Source organism: Lynx canadensis, chromosome F2 (assembly GCF_007474595.2).
Source record: "Lynx canadensis isolate LIC74 chromosome F2, mLynCan4.pri.v2, whole genome shotgun sequence".
NCBI lineage: Eukaryota > Metazoa > Chordata > Mammalia > Carnivora > Felidae > Lynx > Lynx canadensis.
The window spans coordinates 66,628,373-66,654,088 of record NC_044320.2 but is presented as its reverse complement, the minus strand read 5'-3'; the positions used below and the strand labels follow the sequence as shown (position 1 = coordinate 66,654,088).

Sequence of the window (25,716 nt, the reverse complement as noted above, 5' to 3'; positions counted from 1 at the left end):
ATTCTTCTCGAAGCTAGAACAAGCAATCCTAAAATTTGTATGGAACCACAAAAGACCCCAAATAGCCAAAGTAATATTGAAGGAGAAAACCAAAGCAGGAAGCCTCACAATCCCAGACTTTAGCCTCTACTACAAAGCTGTAATCATCAAGACAGCATGGTATTGGCACAAAAACAGACACACGGACCAATGAAATAGAATAGAATCAAAACTCTAGAGGAGAAAGCAGGAAAAAACCTCTCTGACCTCAGCCACAGCAATTTCTTACTTGACACATCTCCAAAGGCAAGGGAAACAAAAGCAAAAATGAACTATTGGGACCTCATCAAGATAAAAAGCTTCTGCACGGCAAAGGAAACAATCAACAAAACTAAAAGGCAACCAATGGCATGGGAAAAGATAGTTGCAAGTGACATATTGGGTAAAGGGTTAGTATCCAAAATCTATAAAGAACTCACCAAACTCCACACCCGAAAAACAAATAATCCAGTGAAGAAGTGGGCAGAAGACATGAATAGACACTGCTCTAAAGAAGACAACCAGATGGCCAACAGACACATGAAAAGATGCTCAACATCACTCCCCATCAGGGAAGTACAAATCAAAACCACACTCAGATACCACCTCACACCAGTCAGAGTGGCTAAAATGAACAACTCAGGAAACAATAGATGCTGGAGAGGATGTGGAGAAATGGGGACCCTCTTACACTGTTGGTGGGAAGGCAAACTGGTGCAGCTGTTCTGGAAAACAGTGTGGAGGTTCCTCAAAAAATTAAAAATAGATCTACCCTATGACCCAGCAATAGCACTACTAGGAATTTACCCAAGGAATACAGGAGTGCTGATGCAGAGGGGCACTTGTACCCCAATGTTTACAGCAGCACTTTCAACAATAGCCAAATTATGGAAGAAGCTTAAATGTCCATCATCTGACAAATGAATAAAGAAGATGTGGTTCATATATACAATGGAATACTACTTGGCAATGAGAAAGAATGAAATCTGGACATTTGCAGCAACATGGATGAAACTGGAGGGTATTATGCTAAGTGAAATAAGTTCAGGCAGAGAAAGACAAATACCATATGTTTTCACTCATATGTGGATCCTGAGAAACTTAACAGAAGACCAGGGGGGAGGGGAAGGGGGGAAAAAAAGTTAGAGGGAAGGAGGCAAACCATGAGAGACTCTTAAATACTGAGAACAAACTGAGGGTTGGTGGGGGATGGGGGAGAGGGGAAAGTGGGTAATGGGCATTGAGGGCACCTGTTGGAATGAGCACTGGGTGTTGTATGGAAACCAATTTGACAATAAATTATATAAAAAATAAATAAATAAGTGAATAAACCAGGGTGCCTAGGTGGCTTAAAAAAATATATCACTTACCATTTCACTTGAAATAAAATCCCCTGTTTACCAGACCTTACAAGGGTATGGCCCTTTTCTGTCTGAGTGACCTCCCAACCCTCTCCCCTCATCACTGTGCTTCAGCTACCAGAGCCCCCTCATGACCTAAAGGGCTGAGCTCACCCTGCTCTTCCTTAGCCTGAGATGTCCCCTATCTGAGTTCTTTGCAAGGCTGGCTATTAGATCTCAGCTAGGCCAGTACCTCCTCAGTAGTGTCACCCTTAACACCCCAAACCCCAAAGATACATTGTCCATCTCACCACCTGGTTTTATTTCTTTCATGGAAGCATTACCATCTGAACTTATTTTTTCCTCATTGTTTTCTTGTTTATGTTGCTTCTTCCTGCCAGAATGTGAGCTCCATGAGAGGGGGACCTTGTCCCGTTACCTCATCAAGCTCTTACTGTGTCCCAGTATTGATTTCATACCACACAACCACACCTTCATGCTATCCTCCCTACACTAGGAGGCCCCATGTCACAGAAGGGACTGGCCTGGCACCACAGTGCCTGTGGATGACATTTCGACCCAGAACCTCCATATCATAAAGTGTTGCCTCTGTTAATATTTGTGGCAGAAAGGCAAAAGCAAGAAAGGCAGAATAGAGGAGTTGCCTGGATCTCCCCTATTTGTACAGTTCCTCATGCTTCAAGCCACAAAGACTCTGCCTCCCATCTGTAAAACTCCAGGCCTTCTCTCATCTAGCCAAGCCTCAGTGAGGTAACAGAAGATTTTGGATTCCTGGGAGCCTGGACTATACGTCCTTTCTACTCATTGGAGTATTGTCTGGAGCACTGAGCATGAGGCACAGCATCCGACCTGAGCCAGCCCTCAATAAAATAAATACGTGTTGACTAAGTAAATAAGAGTGAGCACAGCGGAAGGTGAGGGTGAGGGCAATCAAGTTGCTTGAAGTCCCTTATGGCACAGTCCATCAAAGTGTGGACTTTGGAGTACTTGGAGAGTACTACAGCAGGGCTCAAACTTAAACATGCACCTGAATCACCCTGGAGGACTTCTTAAAAATATTGATTTTCTGGATCTCAGCCTCCAAGATTCTGTACGTCCAGGCTAGGGAGTTGATGTACAGCCAGGCTGGGGAATCACAGTATCCAATATTAAGGATTTCTTGATTATTGGAATCCATATGAGGATTTTCTCTTTTATTTGGTCAATGGCCCAGAATTTCTGGATAATGACAAAGCTGTGCCATTCTCTGTGCTGTACGGAACCTTGTGCCCTGTGATCATCTGGTAGATGTTAGCTGATATTAACAGTAATAAAGCCTTTCCCTTAAACCTTCTGAGTATCTTCTACTGAGGAATCTAGTCCTGCCATCTCACTGTGAATGGTTGGCTTACAGGTCTTGAGCTGAATATAATATAATTCACCTAGTTATGAGGCAGGAAAATGAGTATAACCTTCCTGAATGTAGCCAGCAGCTGCTGGGAGAGAGGCCAGGCCCTCAGCTCAGGCTGGGAGAAAGTGAGTTCTTCAAAAAAAGCATATCAAGTGCTGCAAGAGTCACTTGAAAAGGTGACAGAAAAACACCAATGGAAAACCTGTCTTAAGGTAATCTGAAAGTAAGTTTTAAAAGAGGGCCAGTTTGAGAAAATGTAAGGTACCAAATACCAAGCATTGACCTCCCAGCAGAGAGCCCAAAACAATACAGTGGTCCTTCTAGCAGGCAAGATATACCTAATACCACTGATAAGATTAAAAATGTACAGTTGTGAGGTAGTTTTCCTTCAGAGAGGTCAAAGTATTTTTCTATATTGTCTCACATCTGCCCTCCACAATCTGTTTGGATGACTACGGCTGTGACTGAGGTAAGGAAACTGAGGCATAGGGAGACTAAGCAAAATGAAGCTGCCTGCACAATCCACCTGGTAAAAGTCAAACCCTACACGAGGGGGTCTCCAGATTTACAGCTCAGGATTCTGTCCACTGACATTAGCCTGTGTCTCAAAATTATAGTGATGAAGGATAGTATAGATCAGTAAGATCAGAAGAATGAGGTATCTGGATTAGGAGGTGTTAGGCTCAGACTGCCAGACTAGCTCAGATCTCTAAGATGCGTTCCCCAAAGACCGCCCTATGACCAAACACATCCACCTCTTAGCCCAGCCCTGGGTCAGCAAGACTGAGTGGCCAGATGAGGTCTGTCTGCTGTGAACCAGGGATCCCAGAGTGGGGCCCCCTCAGGTTGCAACACAGCCCCTCTGACGACAGCAAAGGGTGGGGAGAATCCTCTAGGCCACGCTCAGCCTTGTCTTCCTCTCCACACTTTTCACAGATGACTCTACACCAGGCAAGAGTCTGGACAGGGTCCCCTAAGGGACCACACCTACCACACAACCACACAACCACAAGTGCGCTCTGCACAATTTTTTTTAAGTTTATTTATTTATTTTGAGAGAGAAAGAGAGAGCGAGCGAGCAAGCAGGGGAGGGGCAGAGAGACAGAGAAAGAGAGAATCCCAAGTAGGCTCTGCACTGCCAGTGAGGAGCCCGACACAGGGCTGGAACTCACCAACTGTGAGATCATGACCCGAGCTGAAATCAAGAGTCGGACATTTAACCGACTGAGCCATTCAGGCGCCTCCCGGATTTCTCTACTGAGATGTTTCACTGGCTCCTCAAACTGAGCAAGGCCTAGAACAGCACCAATCTTCCCCAGCAGGCAAGTGCTCCTCTTCTGTCTTCCCTATTTCAGTGAAGACCAGCAGCATCCACCATGCTTGGTATTCCCTGACCCCTCCATTCTGCGCCACAGACAGCCAGTCACCATCTCCTCAGCAGCACCTCCTCCTGGTCCCTTTTCTCTTACCCACTGCCTTGATTCTGGATTTCATCGCTCCCTGCCAAGGTTGCCACAGCAACCTCCCTCCTTAAGCCCCACAGGCCACAATACATCTCTGCAATGCTGCCATGCTGGCCGTGACAGAGTTCCTTCATAGCTCCCCATCACTTTTGGAATTAACCCAAACTCCTTAGTATGGCATAGGCCAAGATCTTCATGATTTAAGCAATACACCCTCTTCTCCAGCCTTTTTATAGTAGGAAGTGGGAAACTAATTCAAGGAATCAGAGATTATCCAGGTGGAGAAGGCAGGGAAGGGCCCCTTCAGTCTTCTTACACTTCCGCTCCTACCATGGCCTTACCCTGTTCCTATGCCCCAGTTGTACCAACAAGCAATATATCATGTCCCTGTCTCCTTGCCTGGGCTGGGGCCTCCCTCCCCCTTTTTCTCCACCTGGATAACCCCAAGTCCAGGTATTAGTTTCCTGTTACTGCCATAACAACATACTGCAAATTGGTTGGCTTAGGACAGAAATTTATTATCTCAGAGTTCTGGAGACCAGAAGTCTGAAATCAAGGTGTCAGCAGGGCTGTATTCTCTCTGGAGGCGCTAGGGGAAGGAACAGTTCCAGGACTCTTTCCTAGCTTCTGGTAGCTCCTTGGCTTGTGGCGGCATAATTCAATCTTCCTGTGGCATTACCCCTGTGTGTATGTGTGTGTGTGTCTTTGTGTCTAAATCTTCCCCCTTTTATCAGGATATATACTGGATTAGGGCACATGCTAATGACCTCAATTTAACTTGATTACCTCATAAAGACCCTAACTCCAAATAAGGTCACATTCTAAGGTACTGGGGGTTAGGACTCCCACATATCTTCTGCAGAAGGGACACTATTCAACTCATACCAGTCCTTAAAGCCACAGTTTAGGCGTCATTTCCTGGCTGAGCCGGGCTCGGTGCCCCTGCCCCTATGCTTCTCTAGTCCCTGTCATATCATACTGTAAAGTCTACTTGTCTGTGTCCTCCACCCTACCACGACTCTGAGAAAAGGAACCAAGAGCCTCCTCTCTGTAGTTCCAGGTCCTCCTCAGCCCATTGCTGGGTACATCATGGGCATCAAACGTTCGTTGATGAATGAACACAGATGGTGATGGATTTTGCAAGCTGTGCCGCTGGCCCCATTACCTTCCTTCACCACAGGAGTGCAAGGGAACACATGGTCAGCAGGCTTGAGTGGCCTCTGTCCAGACTCCAGCCTCAAGGGCAACTAGGTGAGCTGGAAAATTCAGTCCATTTGTCTCATACCAGCATGGTCCTGACAGCTGGAAACTTCAGCAAACACAGGGACCTATGGGGTGAAACTTCAGGATCTCCAAACCTTTGCCTTGAACGCCATCTTTCAAGCTCTATTCATGAATGGTTGCCAAAAACAAAGAAGGATTTATTTTTCTGGTTGTTTTTCTTACTGACCTTTCTTTGAGCCTTGTGGACCCATTCTTCTAGACAAAGATCCTTCAGGTAGAACAGCAACTGTAGGCTCAGGACTACAATGTGCAGCTCACTTCCCCTCCAGCATATGGAGAAGTCATTGCTTCTTCACATCCACACCCCCTGTACGCCAAAGGCTACCTGGAGCTGGCCTCAGTCCCTGCTGTGGCTAGAGCAGCCAAGAGCAGTGCTTGGTGCCAGCTCCTTTGCTTCTGTATGTTGCACTTGGCTTCCTCAAAGCAAGTTTTGAAATTAAAAACCACTATCTTCCACCTCGGTTACAGTAATAGTAGTGAAGATTCATTTGGAAGCATGGGTCACAGCTGTCCTTCAACAACTGCCATGCCTAAGATTGTGCCTGTGTTGACTCTCTCATTTCCAACTAAATGGACTGTGAAACAGGGCTGTTGCCTCTGTGCAGGGCTTCTCACCCAAGTGAGTCTAGTTAATGAACATTTGTTTAAATGCACTCCTTTGTTCCCAGTGTGCTCTGGTGGGTTTGTGGCAGCGTAATTCCAATTTTTCTTATATACATCCTTTTGATGTGCTAAGATCCCCTATGGTGATGGCAAAGGATGTGATCAGGTTGAGAGGACCAGTGCAACAAAGGTGGAAACACAGTCATTCAGGAAGAATCCTGCCACTTCCATGCTGCAGATTCTTTAATGTTCTCCAGAATAGGGATTCCCCATCCTTAGAGCCTTTGCTTCCCACCACTTATTGTGATACTAATAATGGCTAGCTTTATATTGTGTATCATCTCATTAATAATAATTGTGGTCATTTATTAAGTATCTGTTAAGTACCATTAAGCCTTCGCAGCAGTCCTAAATGAAGCAGTTAGGCAAGAAAATGAAATAAAATGCATCCAAATTGGAAAGAAAGAACTAAAACTGTCTCTGCTTGCAGAATTCATGATGTTATATATAGAAAACTCAAAGATCCACCAAAAAATAGTTAAAACTAATACACAAATTCAGTATCATTGCAGGATACAAAATTAACATAAAAATCAATTGCATTTCTATGTATCAACATGAAAATATCTGAAAGAAAAAGAAATAATCCCATTTACAACAGCATCAAAAACAATAAAATACTTAGGAATACATTTAACCAAGAAGGTAAAAGATCTGTTACACTGAAAACTTTAACTTACTGATGAAAGAAGCTGAAGAAGACACAAATAAATGGAAACATATCCAATGTCTGTGGATCAGAACTAATACTGTTAAAATGTCCATACTACCCAAAAACTATCTATAGATTCAATGCACTGTCTATCAAAATTCCAATGGCACTTTTCATAGATACAGAGAAAAAAATTCCAAATTTTATATGGATACACAAAAGACCCTGAATATTCCAAGCAATTTTGAGAAAGAAGAACAAAGTTGGAAGTATTTCACTTGTTGATTTTATTTTTTTTTTTTTTAATTTTTTTTTTCAACGTTTATTTATTTTGGGGACAGAGAGAGACAGAGCATGAACGGGGGAGGGGCAGAGAGAGAGGGAGACACAGAATCGGAAACAGGCTCCAGGCTCTGAGCCATCAGCCCAGAGCCCGACGCGGGGCTCGAACTCCCGGACCGCGAGATCGTGACCTGGCTGAAGTCGGACGCTTAACCGACTGCGCCACCCAGGCGCCCCTGTTGATTTTAAACTATATTACAGGAGGATCCTGGGAAGATGGCGGCGCAGGAGGACGCTGGGCTCACCGCGCGTCCTGCTGATCACTAAGATTCCACCTACACCTGCCTAAATAACCCAGAAAACCGCCAGAAGACTAGTAGAATGGAGTCTCTGGAGCCAAGCACAGACGAGAGGCCCATGGAAGAGGGTAGGAAGGGCGGAGAGGCGGTGTGCGCTCCACGGACTGGCGGGAGGGAGCTGGGGCGGAGGGGCGGCCCGCCGGCCAAGCAGAGCCCCCGAGTTTGGCTGGCAAAAGCGGAGGGGCCAGACGGAGTGTGTTCCGACAGCAAGTGGGACTTGACATCAGGAAGGTTATAAGCTAACAGCTCTGCTCTGAGAATGGGAGGGCTGGAGGACAACGGGAGGGAGAGTTGTTGAGACCCGGACAACAGACCTCATCTTGGCAGGGAAGAAAGGCGCTTGCCAGCGCCATCTCCCTCGCCCATCCCCCAGCCAAAATCCCAAAGGGAACCAGTTCCTGCCAGGGAATTTGCTTGCACCCCAAAGCTGTGCTTCTGTGGATCCATCCCTCCGGCGGGTCTGACTCCCTCCCAGTGCCACAGGGCCCCTCCCAGTGCCACAGGGCCCCTCCCAAAATGGATCTCCGAAGGAAAAGTGAGCTGAGCCTGCCCCTCCCACCCCTGTGCACCTTGCCGATCCACCCCAGCTAATACGCCAGATCGCCAGCACCACAAGCCTGGCAGTGTGCAAATAGCCCAGACGGGCCACGCCACCCCACAGTGAATCCCGCCCCTAGGAAAGGGGAAGAGAAGGCACACACCAGTCTGACTGTGGCCCTGGCGGTGGGCTGGGGGTAGACATCAGGGCTGGCTGCAGCCCCGCCCACCAACGCAGTTATTCAAGACAGCACAGGGGAAGTGCCCCGCAGTCCCACACCACTCCAGGGACGATCCAAAATGACGAAACGGAAGAATTCCCCTCAGAAAAACGTCCAGGAAATAACAACAGCTAATGAACTGATCAAAAAGGATTTAAACAATATAACAGAAAGTGAATTTAGAATAATAGTCATAAAATTAATCGCTGGGCAAGAAAACAGTACAAAGGACAGCATAGAATCTTTTGCTACAGAGATCAAGGGATTAAGGAACAGCCAGGAGGAGCTAAAAAATGCTATCAATGAACTGCAAAATAAAATGGAGACAACTACGGCTAGGATTGAAGAGGCAGAGGAGAGAATAGGTGAACTAGAAGATAAAATTATGGAAAAAGAAGAAGCTGAGAAAAAGAGAGAAAAGAAAATCCAGGAGTATGAGGGGAAAATTAGAGAACTAAGTGATGCACTAAAGAGAAATAACATACGCATAATTGATATCCCAGAGGAGGAAGAGAGAGGGAAAGGTGCTGAAGGTGTACTTGAAGAAATAATAGCTGAGAACTTCCCGGATCTGGGGAAGGAAAAAGGCATTGAAATCCAAGAGGCACAGAGAACTCCCTTCAGACGTAACTTGAATCGATCTTCTGCACAACATATCATAGTGAAACTGTCAAAATACAAGGAAAGAGAAAATTCTCAAAGCAGCTAGAGATAAACGTGCTCTAACATACAAAGGGAGACCTATAAGACTCGTGACGGATCTCTCTACTGAAAGGAATGGCAGGCCAGAAAGGAATGGCCAGAAAGGAATGGCAGGAGATCTTCAATGTGATGAACAGAAAAAAATATGCAGCTGAGAATCCTTTATCCAGCAAGTCTGTCATTTAGAATAGAAGGAAAGATAAAGGTCTTCCCAAACAAACAGAAACTGAAGGAATTCGTTACCACTAAACCAGCCCTACAAAAGATCCTAAGGGGGATCCTGTAAGACAAAGTACCAGAGACATCGCTACAAGCATGAAACCTACGGACATCACAATGACTCCAAACCCATATCTTTCCATAATAACACTGAATGAAAATAGACTAAATGTGCCAACCAAAAGACATAGGGTATCAGAATGGATAAAAAAAACAAGACCCATCTATTTGCTGTCTACAAGAGACTCATTTTAGACCTGAGGACACGTTCAGATTGAGAGTGAGGGGATGGAGAACTATTTATCATGCCACTGGAAGTCAAAAGAAAGCTGGAGTAGCCATACTTATATCAGACAAACTAGACTTTAAATTAAAGGCTCTAACAAGAGATGAAGAAGGGCATTATATAATAATCACAGGGTCTATCCATCAGGAAGAGCTAACAATTATAAATGTCTATGTGCCAAATACAGGAGCCCCCAAATATATAAAACAATTACTCACAAACATAAGCAACCTTATTGATAAGAATGTGGTAATTGCAGGGGACTTTAACACTCCACTTACAGAAATGGATAGATCATCTAGACACACGGTCAATAAAGAAACAAGGGCCCTGAATGATACATTGGATCAGATGGACTTGACAGATATATTTAGAACTCTACATCCCAAAGCAACAGAATATACTTTTTCTTGAGTGCACATGGAACATTCTCCAAGATAGACCATACACTGGGTCACAAACAGCCCTTCATAAGTATACAAGCATTGAAATCATACCATGCATACTTTCAGACCACAATGCTATGAAGCTTGAAATCAACCACAGGAAAAAGTCTGGAAAACCTCCAAAAGCATGGAGGTTAAAGAACACCCTACTAAAGAATGAGTGGGTCAACCAGGCAATTAGAGAAGAAATTAAAAAATATATGGAAACAAATGAAAATGAAAATACAACAATCGAAACGCTTTGGGATGCAGCGAAGGCAGTCCCGAGAGGAAAATACATTGCAATCTAGGCCTATCTCAAGAAACAAGAAAAATCCCAAATACAAAATCTAACAGCACACCTAAAGGAAATAGAAGCAGAACAGCAAAGACAGCCTAAATCCAGCAGAAGAAGAGAAATAATAAAGATCAGAGCAGAAATAAACAATATAGAATCTAAAAAAACCATAGAGCAGATCAACGAAACCAAGCGTTGGTTTTTTGAAAAAATAAACAAAATTGATAAACCTTTAGCCAGGCTTCTCAAAAAGAAAAGGGAGATGACCCAAATAGATAAAAATCATGAATGAAAATAGAATTATTACAACCAATCCCTCAGAGATACAAGCAATTATCAGGGAATACTATGAAAAATTATATGCCAACAAACTGGACAACCTGGAAGAAATGGACAAATTCCTAAACCCCACACGTTTCCAAAACTGAATCAGGAGGAAATAGAAAGCTTGAACAGACCCATAACCAGTGAAGAAATTGAATCAGTCATCAAAAATCTCCCAACAAATAAGAGTCCAGGACCAGATGGCTTCCCAGGGGAGTTCTACCAGACGTTTAAAGCAGAGATAATACCTATCCTTCTCAAGCTATTCCAAAAAATAGAAAGGGAAGGAAAACTTCCAGACTCATTCTATGAAGCCAGTATTACTTTGATTCCTAAACCAGACAGAGACCCAGTAAAAAAAAGAGAACTATAGGCTAATATCCCTGATGAATATGGATGCAAAAATTCTCAATAAGATACTAGCAAATCGAATTCAACAGCATGTAAAAAGAATTATTCACCATGATCAAGTGGGATTCATTCCTGGGATGCAGGGCTGGTTCACCATTTGCAAATCAATCAATGTGATACATCACGTTAATAAAAGAAAAGATAAGAACCATATGATCCTGTCAATCGATGCAGAAAAGGCCTTTGACAAAATTCAGCAAACTTTCTTAATAAAAACCCTCAAGAAAGTCGGGATAGAAAGAACATACTTAAAGATCATAAAAGCCATTTATGAAAAGCCCACAGCTAACATCATCCTCAATGGGGAAAAACTGAGAGATCAGGAACATGACAGGGATGTCCACTCTCACCATTGTTGTTTAACATAGTGTCGGAAGTTCTAGCATCAGCAATCAGACAACAAAAGGAAATCAAAGGCATCAAAATTGGCAAAGATGAAGTTAAGCTTTCACTTTTTGCAGATGACATGATATTATACATGGAAAATCCGAAAGACTCCACCAGAAGTCTGCTAGAACTGATACATGAATTCAGCAAAGTTGCAGGATACAAAATCAATGTACAGAAATCAGTTGCATTCTTATACACTAATAATGAAGCAACAGAAAGACAAATGAAGAAACTGATCCCATTCACAATTGCACCAAGAAGCATAAAATACCTAGGAATAAATCTAACCAAAGATGTAAAAGATCTGTATGCTGAAAACTATAGAAAGCTTATGAAGGAAATTGAAGACGATACAAAGAAATGGAAAAACATTCCGTGCTCATGGATTGGAAGAATAAATATTGTCTAAATGTCAATACTACCCAAAGCTATCTACACATTCAATGCAATCCCAATCAAAATCGCACCAGCATTCTTCTCGAAACTAGAACAAGCAATCCTAAAATTCATATGGAACCACAAAAGGCCCCGAATAGCCAAAGTAATTTTGAAGAAGACCAAAGCAGGAGGCATCACAATCCCAGACTTTAGCCTCTACTACAAAGCTGTAATCATCAAGACAGCATGGTATTGGCACAAAAACAGACACATAGACCAATGGAATGGAATAAAAACCCCAGAACTAGACCCACAAACGTATGGCCAACTCATCTTTGACAAAGCAGGAAAGAATATCCAATGGAAAAAAGACAGTCTCTTTAACAAATGGTGCTGGGAGAACTGGACAGCAACATGCAGAAGATTGAAACTAGACCACTTTCTCACACCATTCACAAAAAAAATGGATAAAGGACCTGAATGTGAGACAGGAAACCATCAAAACCCTAAAGGAGAAAGCAGGAAAAGACCTCTCTGACCTCAGCCGTAGCAATTTCTTACTTGACACATTCCCAAAGGCAAGGGAATTAAAAGCAAAAATGAACTACTGGGATCTTATGAAGATAAAAAGCTTCTGCACAGCAAAGGAAACAACCAACAAAACTAAAAGGCAACCAACGGAATGGGAAAAGATATTTGCAAATGACATATCGGACAAAGGGCTAGTATCCAAAATCTATAAAGAGCTCACCAAACTCCACACCCGAAAAACAAATAACCCAGTGAAGAAATGGGCAGAAAACATGAATAGACACTTCTCTAAAGAAGACATCCAGATGACCAACAGGCACATGAAAAGATGCTCAACGTCGCTCCTCATCAGGGAAATACAAATCAAAACCACACTCAGATATCGCCTCACACCAGTCAGCGTGGCCAAAATGAACAAATCAGGAGACTATAGATGCTGGAGAGGATGTGGAGAAACGGGAACCCTCTTGCACTGTTGGTGGGAATGCAAATTGGTGCAGCCTCTCTGGAAAACAGTGTGGAGGTTCCTCAGAAAATTAAAAATAGACCTACCCTATGACCCAGCAATAGCACTGCTAGGAATTTACCCAAGGGATACAGGAGTACTGATGCATAGGGGCACTTGTACCCCAATGTTTATAGCAGCACTCTCAACAATAGCCAAATTATGGAAAGAGCCTAAATGTCCATCAACTGATGAATGGATAAAAAAATTGTGGTTTATATACACAATGGAGTACTACGTGGCAATGAGAAAAAATGAAATATGGCCCTTTGTAGCAACGTGGATGGAACTGGAGAGTGTGATGCTAAGTGAAATAAGCCATACAGAGAAAGACAGATACCATATGGTTTCACTCTTATGTGGATCCTGAGAAACTTAACAGAAACCCATGGGGGAGGGGAAGGAAAAAAAAAAGAGGTTAGAGTGGAAGAGAGCCAAAGCATAAGAGACTCTTAAAAACTGAGAACAAACTGAGGGTTGATGGAAGTGGGAGGGGGGGGAGGGTGGGTGATGGGTATTGAGGAGGGCACCTTTTGGGATGAGCACTGGGTGTTGTATAGAAACCAATTTGACAATAAACTTCATATATTGAAAAAACTGTATTACAAAGCTACAGTAATCAAAACAGTATAGTACTAACATAAAAACAGACATAGATCAATACAACAGAATCAAGACCCTATGCATATAGGGTCAACTAATACTTCACAAAAGAGCCAAGAGTATTCAATGAGGAAAAAACAGTCATTTCAATAAATAGTACTGGCAAAATTGGATATTCACACGCAAAAACATGACATTAGACCTCTATCTTATACTGCTCACAAAAATTAACTTGAAATGGATCAAAGTCTTATATATGAGAAACTGTAAAACTCCTATAAGAAAACACAGGGAGAAAGCTCCTTGACATTGGTATTGGTAACAATTTTTGGGATACAACACCAAAAGCACAAGCAACAAAAACAAAACTAAAATAAGTAGTACTATATCAAACTAAAAATCTTCAGTACAGCAAAAGAAACAATCAACAGAATGAAGAGACAATCTATGGAATGGGAGAAAATATACGCAAATCATATACTAGATAAGGGGTTAATATCCAAAATATATGAAGAACTCATACAACTCAATAGCAAAATAATAATAATGATGATGATAATAGTAATAATCTGATTAAGAAATGGGCAGAATCTGAGTAGACATTTTTCCAAAAAAGACATACAAAGTAGCCAATAGTACATGGAAATGTACTCAACATCATTAATCATCAGAGAAATGCAAATAAAATCCCTTGGATTTTAGATGTTAAAAGAATCTTAAAAATCATCTTGTCCAGCCATCATACTTTAGTTTATTTTATATTTAAAATCTATTATTTTTAATTTTATTTTTTATTTTTTAAGATTTACATCCAAATTAGTTAGCAGATAGTGCAACAATGATTTCAGGAGTAGATTCCTTAATGCCCCTTACCCATTTAGCCCATCCCCCCTCCCACAACCCCTCCAGTAACCCTCAGTTTGTTCTCCATATTTATGAGTCTCTTCTGTTTTGTCCCCCTCCGTTTTTATATTATTTTTGTTTCCCTTCCCTTATGTTCATCTGTTTTGTCTCTTAAAGTCCTCATATGAGTGAAGTCATATGATATTTGTCTTTCTCTGACTAATTTCACTTAGCATAATACCCTCTAGTTCCATCCACGTAGTTGCAAATAGCAAGATTTCATTCTGATTGCCAAGTAATACTCCATTGTGTGTGTGTGTGTCTGTGTGTGTGTGTGTGTGTGTGTGTGTGTGTGTGTGTGTGTGTACATACCACATCTTCTTTATCCATTCATCCCTTGATGGACATTTGGGCTCTTTCCATACTTTGGCTATTGTTGATAGTGCTACTATAAACATGGGGGTGCATGTGTCCCTTCGAAACAGCACACCTGGATCCCTTAGATAAATACCTAGTACTGCAATTGCTGGGTCATAGGGTAGTTCTATTTTTAGTTTTTTGAGGAACCTCCATATTGTTTTCCAGTGTGGCTCCACCAGCTTGCATTCCCACCAACAATGCAAAAGAGATCCTCTTCTCTGCATCCTTACCAATATCTGTTGTTGCCTAAGTTGTTAATGTTAGACATTTTGACAGATGTGAGGTGGTATCTCATTGTAGTTTTGATTTGTATTTCCCTGATGATGAGTGACGTTGAGCATTTTTTCATGCTCATGTGTCGGTTGGCCATCTGAATGTCTTCTTTGGAGAAGCGTCTATTCATGTTTTTTGCCCATTTCTACACTGGATTATTTGTTTTTTGGGTGTTGACTTTGAGAAGTTCTTTATAGATTTTGGATACTAACCCTTTATCTGATATGTCATTTGCAAATATCTTCTCCCATTCTGTCGGTTGCCTTTTAGTTTTGCTGTGCAGAAGATTTTTATTTTGACCAGGTCCCAATAGTTCATTTTTGCTTTTGTTTCCCTTGCTTCCAGAGACGTGTTGAGTAAGAAGTTGCTGCGGCCAAGATCAAAGAGGTTTTTGCCTGCTTTCTCCTCGAGGATTTTGATGGCTTCCTGTCTTACATTTAGGTCTTTCATCCATTTTGAGTTTATTTTTGTGTTTGGTGTAAGAAAGTGGTCCAGGTTCATTCTGCATGTCACTATGCATGTCCTGGCACCACTTGCTGAAGAGACTGTCTTTATTCCATTGGATATTCTTTCCTGCTTTGTCAGAGATTAGTTGGCCATACATTTGTGGGTCCATTTCTGGGTTCTCTATTCTGTTCCATTGATCTGAGTGTCTGTTCTTGTGCCAGGACCATACTGTCTTCATGATTACAGCTTTATAGTATAGCTTGAAGTCTGGGATTGTGATGCCTCCTGCTTTGGTTTTCTTTTTCAAGATCGCTTTGTCTATTCGGGGTCTTTTCTGGTTCCACACAAATTTTCAAGTTCTGTGAAGAAAGCTGGTGTTATTTTGATAGGGATTACATTGAATATGTAGATTTCTCCAGTTAGTATCGACATTTTAACAGTATTTTTTCTTCCTATCCAGGAGCATGGAATCTTTTTCCATTTTTTGTGTCTTCTTCAATTTCTTTCATAAGCTTTCTATAGTTTCAGTGTATAGATTTTTCACCTCTTTGGTTAGATTTATTCCTAGGTATTTTATGGTTTTTTTGTGCAACTGTAAATGGGATCGACTCCTTGATTTCTCTTTCTGTCGCTTCATTGTTGGTGTATAGGAATACAACCGATTACTGTGCATTGATTTTTATATTCTGCAACTTTGCTGAATTAATGAATCAGTTCCAGCAGTTTGTTGGTGGAATCTTTAGGGTTTTCCATATAGAGTATCATGTCATCTGCAAAGAGTGAAAGTTTGACCTCCTCCTGGCTGATTTGGATGCCTTTTATTTCTTTGTGTTGTCTGATTGCTGAGGCTAGGACTTCCAATACTATGCTGAATAACAGTGGTGAGAGTGGACATCCCTGTCTTGTCCCTGACCTTAGGAGGAAAGCTCTCAGTTTTTCCCCATTGAGGATGATATTAGCGTTGGGTCGTTCATACATGGCTTTTATGATATTGAGGAATGCTCCTTCTATCTCTACTTTCTTGAGGGTTTTTATCAAGAAAGGATGCTGTATTTTGACAAATGCTTTCTCTGCATCTATTGAGAGGATCATATGGTTCTTGTCCTTTCTTTTACTGATCTGATCATCACATGGTACACTTTCAACTTACACAATATTGTATGTCAACTATATCTCAGTACAACTGGAAAAGAAAAGCCCTCACAGCAACTCTCTGAACCTTTGTCCTCACTCTATTAGAAAAGAAACTGATGGCTTATTTGCCAAATGCACATATGGTCAGTAGGTGGCAGAGCCAGCAGGCCAGCCTGGATGTGTTCAATTCCTGGGCCCATATTCTTGCTAACTCACCTTTTACACCTTCAGGTCTTCAGAACACAGTCAAAAATAAAACTTTGAATGGAACAAAACTTAACTCTGTCCTCTTGGACTTCCAGCACAGAGCACATAAACTGATCTTACTGACATAACTGGAATCTCCCTCAATTGTCTCCTCCATCCCCTGCCACCCCCAGTTGTTGACGCACATGGTGGGATGAGGCAAGGAGACTGTGTGGAAGCAGAGAATGAAGCAGCTCCAAAGAGATGAAAATAACTTCCCTGCACCAAAGTAAACCTCCAGCATATTGGACCCTGTGGGGATACTTGCACTGCCGCAATGGAACAGCTGTCCCCACAGGCTCCTGTCCCCACACTTTCTACAGACTATGCAGAAATGACACAGGTTCCTATATGCCTCACAAGGAAAGTAACCCAGCTCCCACCAGGCGAGTAAAGGCAAACATATGTCATGGGATCCTACAGAAGTCAATCCTCCCACCAAGGCAAGATGCCAGTCTGGACAGCAGTCCAGGGTTTGAGTCCCAAAGGTCTGCAGGAACTGGGTACATAAAGAGAGGAAGCTGAGACATGGCCTCAGCTGACCCCAGCGGACAGGACCAAACAGATATTTTTTTTAATTCACTTCTAATTCATGCATGTGGATAAGATAGTTATGGGCCTGGGAACATTTACCACACTGGAATCATAACACTTAATTAAAGCATTGTTGACCCTGCAGGAGAAGCTGGAGGCACTAAAGGAGGAGAAGAGCCTGCATCTCCTTTGCTTAAAGCCTTTCAATGGCTTACATTCTCTTTGGGTGGAAGTCACAGCATCTTGGCCTGCACAATGTGGCTCCTACCCTAACCTCAAGCCACCCCATGCCCATGCTCCTGAGCTTCCATATATGCCTAACACATCTTGCTCTCCTGTCTGCAAAGTAGCTGTGCCTGTACCCAGAACATTACCTCCATGCCCGCCTTACCAGCTGACAGCTGCTCGTCATTCACATCTCTACTTACCACCTCCTCCTGGAGCCCTCTGAGCTCCCTCCATGTGCAGGTCAGACACTTCTAAGTTCTCTCCTAACACCTCTGCTCCCTACTGAAGCACTCATGCTGATGGAAATTGCTTGTTACCAGACAGAAAGCTCCCTGAGGGTAGGAGCCAGATCACTGTGTCATTACTGTGCATCAAGTGAGCAATATCATACTGAAAACACAAATTAATAAATGAATGGAGTAAATGAATTTAGGGATAAAGCTTGGTTTATTCTCTCTGCCTCTGAGAGGTCTCTTCCATCTGCTCTAAAAATGGATCCCTCTTATCTTGTTGGCAGGTCTGTCCAAGCAGGGAGTGCCAAGACAAGGATCCACTCAAATTCTTTGAGTTTTGACTCTCTCCCACTAAAAATATAATCCATAAACCCAGGCCAAGGTTCCATCCATCAGACACCAAAGGCCAAGCCTGACATCATCAATAACAGGGCTGATCGTGCCGTCAGCACCAGGAAATGAAGAGTGATGCAGGCCCAGTAGCTCAGGGACACCAGCAGCTGCACCAGCTCTGATGGATTGCCTTGGATGCACAAAGAGCATGCCTAAGAAGCAAAGAGGTCTCCTGTTCAGCAAGATGAGAACTGCACAGATATGAAGCTTAGCTTCTCACAGGTTGAGAGAAATTTGTAAACTGCTACTTTGTCATTTAGATGTATATGCATTTTTCATCTGGATTAAAGATACACTACATTTTCTTTACAAACAAAACCATGCTGCCAATTAACAACGACTGCTCAGGAAATGGAAACCCGATGTAGATTCCTTATAATACTAGAGCGGTGGAGTAAGCTGTCTCTTTATTAAGGTTAATCTAATTAGACTGGAGAATATTTTGGCATTTTTCCGCCTTTGGAGTTGTTTGACAATGTGCCAGTGAACCCAACTGTGGCAGCCACCTTTGCACAAACTCTACACTAGAGGACTCACACCCAGCATCCTCCCCAACCTTGAAAAGTGGTCGAGAGAAGATACCCTTTAGGCTCTTCACCAAGTTCTCAACAGTCTCCCTTCCCCAGAAAACATCCTCTGCCAAGCTAGGCATTCAGGCATATTTGTACTCTGTGCCCTACCCTCCTGGCTACAGGTGACCTGTGTTGGGCCAGAGCTGGATATTTGGAATTGGGGCTAAGAGTGTCCAGTTTTAATCTGGGCTGGTCCCTTGAGCAGACAACGTCCAAGGGCCTTGAGGACACCCATTTTCAGCCAATTTCTGAGGAGCAGAGCAAGCCAGTGTGTGGAAAAAAGAAGCTGGAAGCAGCTGTGTAAGTAACAGTGACAAGAGAGGGACCTGCTGGGTTCCCTCACCTAGACCCACACTGCTCCCTTTCTCTAACACTTTCCCTCCTGGTCTAGATTCCTGTCCATTGTAAATGAATTACTGGACACCTTCAGACTCCATGGAGATGGGCTTCTGCCTGACTGATCCTCCCTGACTTGAATGAAAGCTGGATCAGAAGAGCATCAATTTCAGTACTATACCACATTTACCTCCCCAGATCACGAGTGCACAGACACATTGCTTCCCCAGCACTTGGATATGCTCAACACCTATTTACTGAATGAGTAATGATATCGTCTTACTTGAAGGCCTCTCAGTGGAGGCTGCTCATTCACTTGCTTCCCACACACCATGAAGACAGGTGGACATTCTTCCTTTCCTACTTCCTACTGCTGCTTCCGACACCACTCCTCCTCCCTTATAAAAACACAAACCCAAACAAAAAGCCAGCAGCAGCTATTCCTCTCCAAGGTGTGTGACATCACAGTCATCCACCCATCTCAGCTGCATTTCTCAAATGAGTTCTCCCCATCTTACATTGGACCTTCATCGGCCCATGGTACAATTCCAATCATCAGTAATTCTTCCTCAGAGTTACACAGAATCCATTTTGGGGTAACATTTGGGAATGGCTTGGTGAGAAGTGATATCTGGTTCAGGGTAGCTACATGGCTGAGATTTCATATGCTAAGTAAAGAGGAGAATTGAGTCAATTCTGGTCAGTTTGGCTCATGAAAGCAGCTAAACTAGAATGTACCCTAGTAGAGTGCCTTAATTCCTCACTAAAATTGAACTGAGCGGACATTACAGCTTTTGGCACTTCTCTAAGACAATTTATTAGGCACCATGAATAATATCCCAGATTCTTTATATTCTATTAGCACCAAAACATAACATCGTTCATTTATTCCCCACTGTACAGAGTCAGGATAAAGAAGATGCCTCAGGAATGACAACAGCTGTTGGTGGGGTGATCCAGTCTCCCTTTATAAGGCCCTCATAACCTGTATATGACTCAATTATCTCTGAGCAATTAAATCCTAATGGGAAGAAGTACTGCAAAGAAAACTGCAATTATACACATGTGTATAACTGAGCCTGCACCTCACTTCAACCCCCTTTTATTTCTTGGTCTCTGTGTAACATAAGAGCTGTGTATGTAGAAAGCAATAGAGTTTCCTCCCACACAGTCACAGAGCAGGTCAGTAGTGTGATTCCCTGCTTGAAGCAGAAGCTGTGGGAGGAAAAGCTGTATACCCAACATGGCAGGTAAGATACAATTTCACATGTTTTCCAGGGCCCTAGCATAACCTCAAGAAAGTAAGGAGTTGAAATTGTTTGGTACTTGAAAATCAGTCTCTTTGGTGTCCAACTACTGCCCACTTCTTTCTAAGCAAGGAGATCATGCAGATGGGTAAGAGAAGACATAGGACGCCCTGACTGGTAAAAGTGACAATTTACATGGGGCCAAGCAATACCCTTGACCAAATCCAGATACCTCCAAGGAAGCTCCAATGATAGTTGGGTACACAGGTCTACAGAGTCACACCCATCAATCAGCATGTGGGCACATAGAACAGTAGTAATGACCCATTCTAAGATTCTGCCCAGGAGGGTCTGGCCTCTAGGTACTCAGAGCAGAGTAACATGCACCACACACACACACACACACACACACACACACACACACACACCCTGTTCTTGCCTCCTGAACCTGAAGCAGCTCCTGTGTGTGGTGCTATGGTACATAGGAAGAAGTCCTGGATAGTCACGGGTAGATGAGATGGCAGTGATGTTTCACATCCTCTTACTCATTGGTCTTGGTTGTTGCCTAAACCGTCAAGCTCAAAACTTATAATCAAATGACAAAATTATCTAAATCATGTGTATCTTACTTTCCATTTCAACGTATCATATTAATTATATGCCATTGTATAGCTCTAAAGCATGAGATTGGCCCCCCAAATCTTTAAGGTTCCAATTGAGCATCTTAGGAAATATCAACCAAAACAGATAATATGCTGCATGAGATTCTTTTTCCAATTCAGATCCTCAACAAGACATTCAACCAAGCATGTGAGCATGTCTAAACTTGTCATTCATGGCCATGCTGCAAGCTGACTTCAGATGACTAATTACCGAGCCTTCCTTCATCGACCTTCTCCCAGGATGTCCCCCCTCTTCCAAGCTACATCTCTTGGCGCTTCCGTGCCCACTGTTCCTGCCAGTCATCTCACTCCATTCCTCCACACTGTGCCAAAGAGAGGTCCTGGCCCCCTCCTTTGACAAAACATCAATTATCACTAAATTACGACGTCTCTGACACCAACCAAACTAGATATTTCAGACCTAAATTTTTTCTAGGAAGCTTGAGGCAAATTTATCAGACAGTTGCCAAAGTTTATGCTTCACTTAGAGGCAGCAACACACAGTCTGATTGAACCATTCCAGAAAGATGGTCTGGTCATTCAAAAACCTGACTGTCAAGGGCTGAATTCAGGCAAGACTGGATTGGGGAAATGACATAGTTGATGGGAGAAAGGAGAAACCTATAGGAGCAGCAAGACTTCCCCCCTCATAGAAAAGAGAGGGGGACCAGAGAGAAGCTTACAGTAGGTATTTGGAAAGTTTAGAGTTCTATTTTAAAGCCTTATGTCTTATTCAAAACCATTTGATGAATTAGGTTTTTTTTAAATTTTTTTAATGTTTATTTATTATTGAGAGACAGAGAGAGGCAGAGCAGGAGCATGGGAGGGGCAGAGAGAGGGGAGACACAGAATCTGAAGCAGGCTCCAGGCTCTGAGGTGTCTACACAGAGTCCGACCTGGGGCTCAAACTCACAAACCACGAGATCATGACCTGAGCTGAAGTCGGACACTTAATCAACTGAGCCACCCAGGTGCCCCTTGATGAATTAGTTTTTATATAAACTGATATCTTCTTAGCTTTAGATTAAAATAATGTGCACAGCAATGTTCACTTTAGCACTGTTTGTAATGAAAAACTGGAAGTCTATATATGAGAGAACATAGTTAAAATAAGGTGACTTCACTCAATGGAATACTGACATAATTAAAACAAGGATTCTGAAAAGAATGTTATACTATGGAAAAGGCTTAAGATGAAATGCTAAGTCAAATGACAAAGGGAACCAAAGAATGCATAATATATGTTATGATTTCACATTTTAAAATATAGTCTGGCAGACAGTTCACTGCAACACATATGGTGGGTATGTTTAGGTAGTGGGAGTATACACTTCTTTCCTTTTTTTCTATATACCTGTGTTTTCCAAATCTAATGAACATGTAAAATTTTTAATGAACATATTTTATAATAGATACTTATTTTAAAATATAAGTAAGTGGCCTCAGAGGATACACTATAAAAATTACATGGAATCAGAAAAAAGTAGGTAAGAAAATCACTATATGAAACTAAGCCGGTCATCCAATGAAAGATGAGGGAAAGCTGAAGTGACTTAGAAGCTACTAGGGCAAGTGCCCTCTGGAAAAAAAAGAAATCATGAGACTTTATGCTGTGGATATGACCCCACATTTTTCCTTTCTCTTCTTTGCTTTATTACAGGGAAACAAAGGATCACACAACACTTATCTTCTGAGAACTAGAAGCAGACCATTGGAAGCCTGCCTTCACCTGGTCCATTTTTAATTTTTGACTCCTCTCCTACTTACAAGGGTTTTAGCACACTTTCTGCTCTGAAACTCTTGGGAACTACAGTCAGACCCCAGGCACCATACACATCCTTAAAGAGCTGCAATTCCAGAGAAGGTTTCCAATCCCTAAAAAAGACCACATTCCTGCATACTATCATCTCTCTGGGGACAAATTTCAACTTTATCTTATTCATTACTGCAACCCCAATGCCTAGCATAGTACATGGTACCAAAGGATGCTTCAAGCAATTTGTTGAATGGTTTTTAAATATTTTCTTATAATCAGGATTAGCCCTAGTAGAAACTGAAGTGAGTTTAAATTAGTAAAAATTATATTTTATCATATTTAGGCACCGGGCTTTTTAATTTATGACTATATGTTATTTGGACAAATAACTGTACTCTTTTAATTGGTTTTAAAATTGGCCAAATTAACATGTGGTGTCACCTTTAACACAGTTATTTACACACAAGAGAAAGAAGCCAAAGCCAGACACTACCAGCCACCTAGTGCAACTTATGTGGATCACAGACAAATTACAAAGGAGGAAATCAACAGCCTCTGGAACATTACCCTGGCAAACCTGAACCCATGGAGTGATGGCGCTTGTTCCATGAGGAGTTGATCCTAACCACTGCCGGAAAGAGTACATGTGGGACAGCCATTTGGTACCAGCGCTGGGAGGAAAACAGGAGCAGCCATGTTGAAACGTCACAACTGGTGACTGGACCAGGAGAACTGGTGTTGGCAAGAGTCTCCAATGATGCTGTGTCTGATGCACTTTGCAGGTGCCACCTATCAAAAATTGAAAGCCCAATTCAATCAAAGTTGGTTTTGTGCTACATTTCCTATAGTTAGTTTACAACATGTCTCTGATTCTTATGCTACACAGACAAGAAAATTCAAAGATTACACTGGCTCCTTCATATGCGGTCAAGTTCTTCAGCTCTCAGTCATATTCTCTATGAAGGGCTCTGTGGATTCTTTAGAATGAATACAAAATAATAAAATAATAACAATAATAGTAATAATAATAATAGTTATAATAATAATAATGATAATAGTGCTTTAAATAAGTGAAGTTCTGGCAGGTTTCAAGTGCTTTCCCATTCAGTGTCAGAACCTCTTATTAATTTTCACAGTCAGAATTAAGAAACAAACTTAGAAAAACCTTTAAGGAAATGGAATTAGAGTTTAGCAAAGAGCCACACAATAATATCTTTCAAATGTAGGAATGGCTTTCACACAGCGAGAAGCTACTTTTCATTTAACAAAGAACAAGGAGAGCCTGGTTTTAGTTGAAACCTGAGGAATTTAGGTTAGATAATATGTTAACTTTTGTTCTCTGGTATTCTTTCCCAGGAACTGTTTTTTAGGTAGGGTAGACACTCATCTTGCTGAGATGCTTTTAAATTTAACCTGAATGCAAAAGATGGAGCAGATGGTCTTTTAAAGACTCTCCATATTCAAGAAGCTGGACATTTAAGAGCTTCAAAAGGAAATTGTACTTTGTCATTTGATGGCCAATTCAATTCTAACAAACATTTCTGAAACACTTGACACATTATTTTCCTATAGGCAATGACCTAATAGCTTTCTCATCCATTTAAACCTACTGGTTGATTTCCTCTCCGAGTTACTGACTACTGTCTACTTTTCCTTCAACTGTTCTCACCTGTTTCCTCTGACCTTTTCATCCCATCCAAGTCCCTGTGAACTCACACTATGTTCTCTGCAATAAAGAAGGGACTTTCCTCTTAAACCATACAGTCCTCTAAGAAAAGGAGGATTATTAACCAAAAGGTCTTGTTCAAATTCCAACAGGGGAAACTGTATTTTGCCACCATATAATTACCCATCATTTATTTGGAAATACTATTTAATATCCCATTCAAAATAAAACCTGTTGCAGAGAAGGCTGCCTCAGAGGGGGCCTGTCTTTTCTAGCACAGAGGAGATGATGTTTCAGAGATGTATGACTAATACTCCTGGGGCAGGAGCCGAGTACATTGGGATCCTTTGGGAATAAAGGTACCTCCAAAGGATCAAAATGATTTTTATGTTATGCGTGAAGTAGACAATCCCATTAGACAGATTTTTTTTCCCTCCAGCATTTTGCAGCATCTTCTGAGATTCAGACTTAAGCCAAGAACTGCTTGGTAATATTGTGTGGATGACGCATTACACGGAGATGACTCTGTGACATCATGCCGTCTTGTTCTCAGTAGAGCAACCTGATGTGCCTGCCCTGTACACCCCAGTTCTGTGAGTCACTGCATGATATATTGTCCAGGAAATGCAAAATGATGCTCTTCTTAAAAACTCACGATTAAAAAATTGAGGTTTCCGGCTAGGGAATGTAGAGTGAAAAAAGTTAACTCTCTGGAGGGGCAAGTTCTCATTTCTGTTTTTCTTTTCATTATTGTTTAAGATCCTATAAGGGATTGTAGTTTATAAATAAGTATGACAGGTGGTTATTTTCTTTGGTGTTTTATTGTTACAGAAATGAAGTTTATTTTCCACCAACCAGAACTTCCCACAATGAACAGCTATGCCACTCTTCATCCTAGGAAGCTTTACCATCAAAAATGAATACTGGAGCGCCTGGGTGGCTTAGTCAGTTAAGTGTCTGACCCTTGGTTTCCACTCAGGTCATGATCTCATGGCTTTATGAGTTTGAGCCCTGCATCGGGATTCTCTCTCTCTGTCCCTCCCCTACTCGTGCTGTCTCTGTCTTTCTTAAAATAAATAAACTTAAAAAGAAAGACTTAGGGGCGCCTGGGTGGCGCAGTCGGTTAAGCGTCCGACTTCAGCCAGGTCACGATCTCGCGGTCCGTGAGTTCGAGCCCCGCGTCGGGCTCTGGGCTGATGGCTCGGAGCCTGGAGCCTGTTTCCGATTCTGTGTCTCCCTCTCTCTCTGCCCCTCCCCCGTTCATGCTCTGTCTCTCTCTGTCCCAAAAATAAATAAACGTTGAAAAAAAAAAAAAAAAAAGAAAGAAAGACTTAATATCTATATGTGTATTATGGATACTGAAGACAATTGACTAAATAAGCATACTCATGCCTGAAGAATTCTGCAATACAAAGCAATCCTTA

At 42.1% G+C, this 25,716-nt stretch overlaps 1 protein-coding gene across 2 annotated transcripts in view; it reads right to left on the bottom strand.

The window, feature by feature from the left end:
• CRH (corticotropin releasing hormone) overlaps positions 1 to 25,716 on the bottom strand; it is a 189,886-nt gene that overhangs the window by 88,973 nt on the left and 75,197 nt on the right. For both annotated transcript variants that reach the window (XM_032591932.1, XM_032591933.1), the window contains exon 3: positions 23,271 to 23,415. The gene's annotated coding sequence lies outside the window, so the exon portion shown is untranslated. The remainder of the gene's footprint in view (positions 1 to 23,270; positions 23,416 to 25,716) is intronic.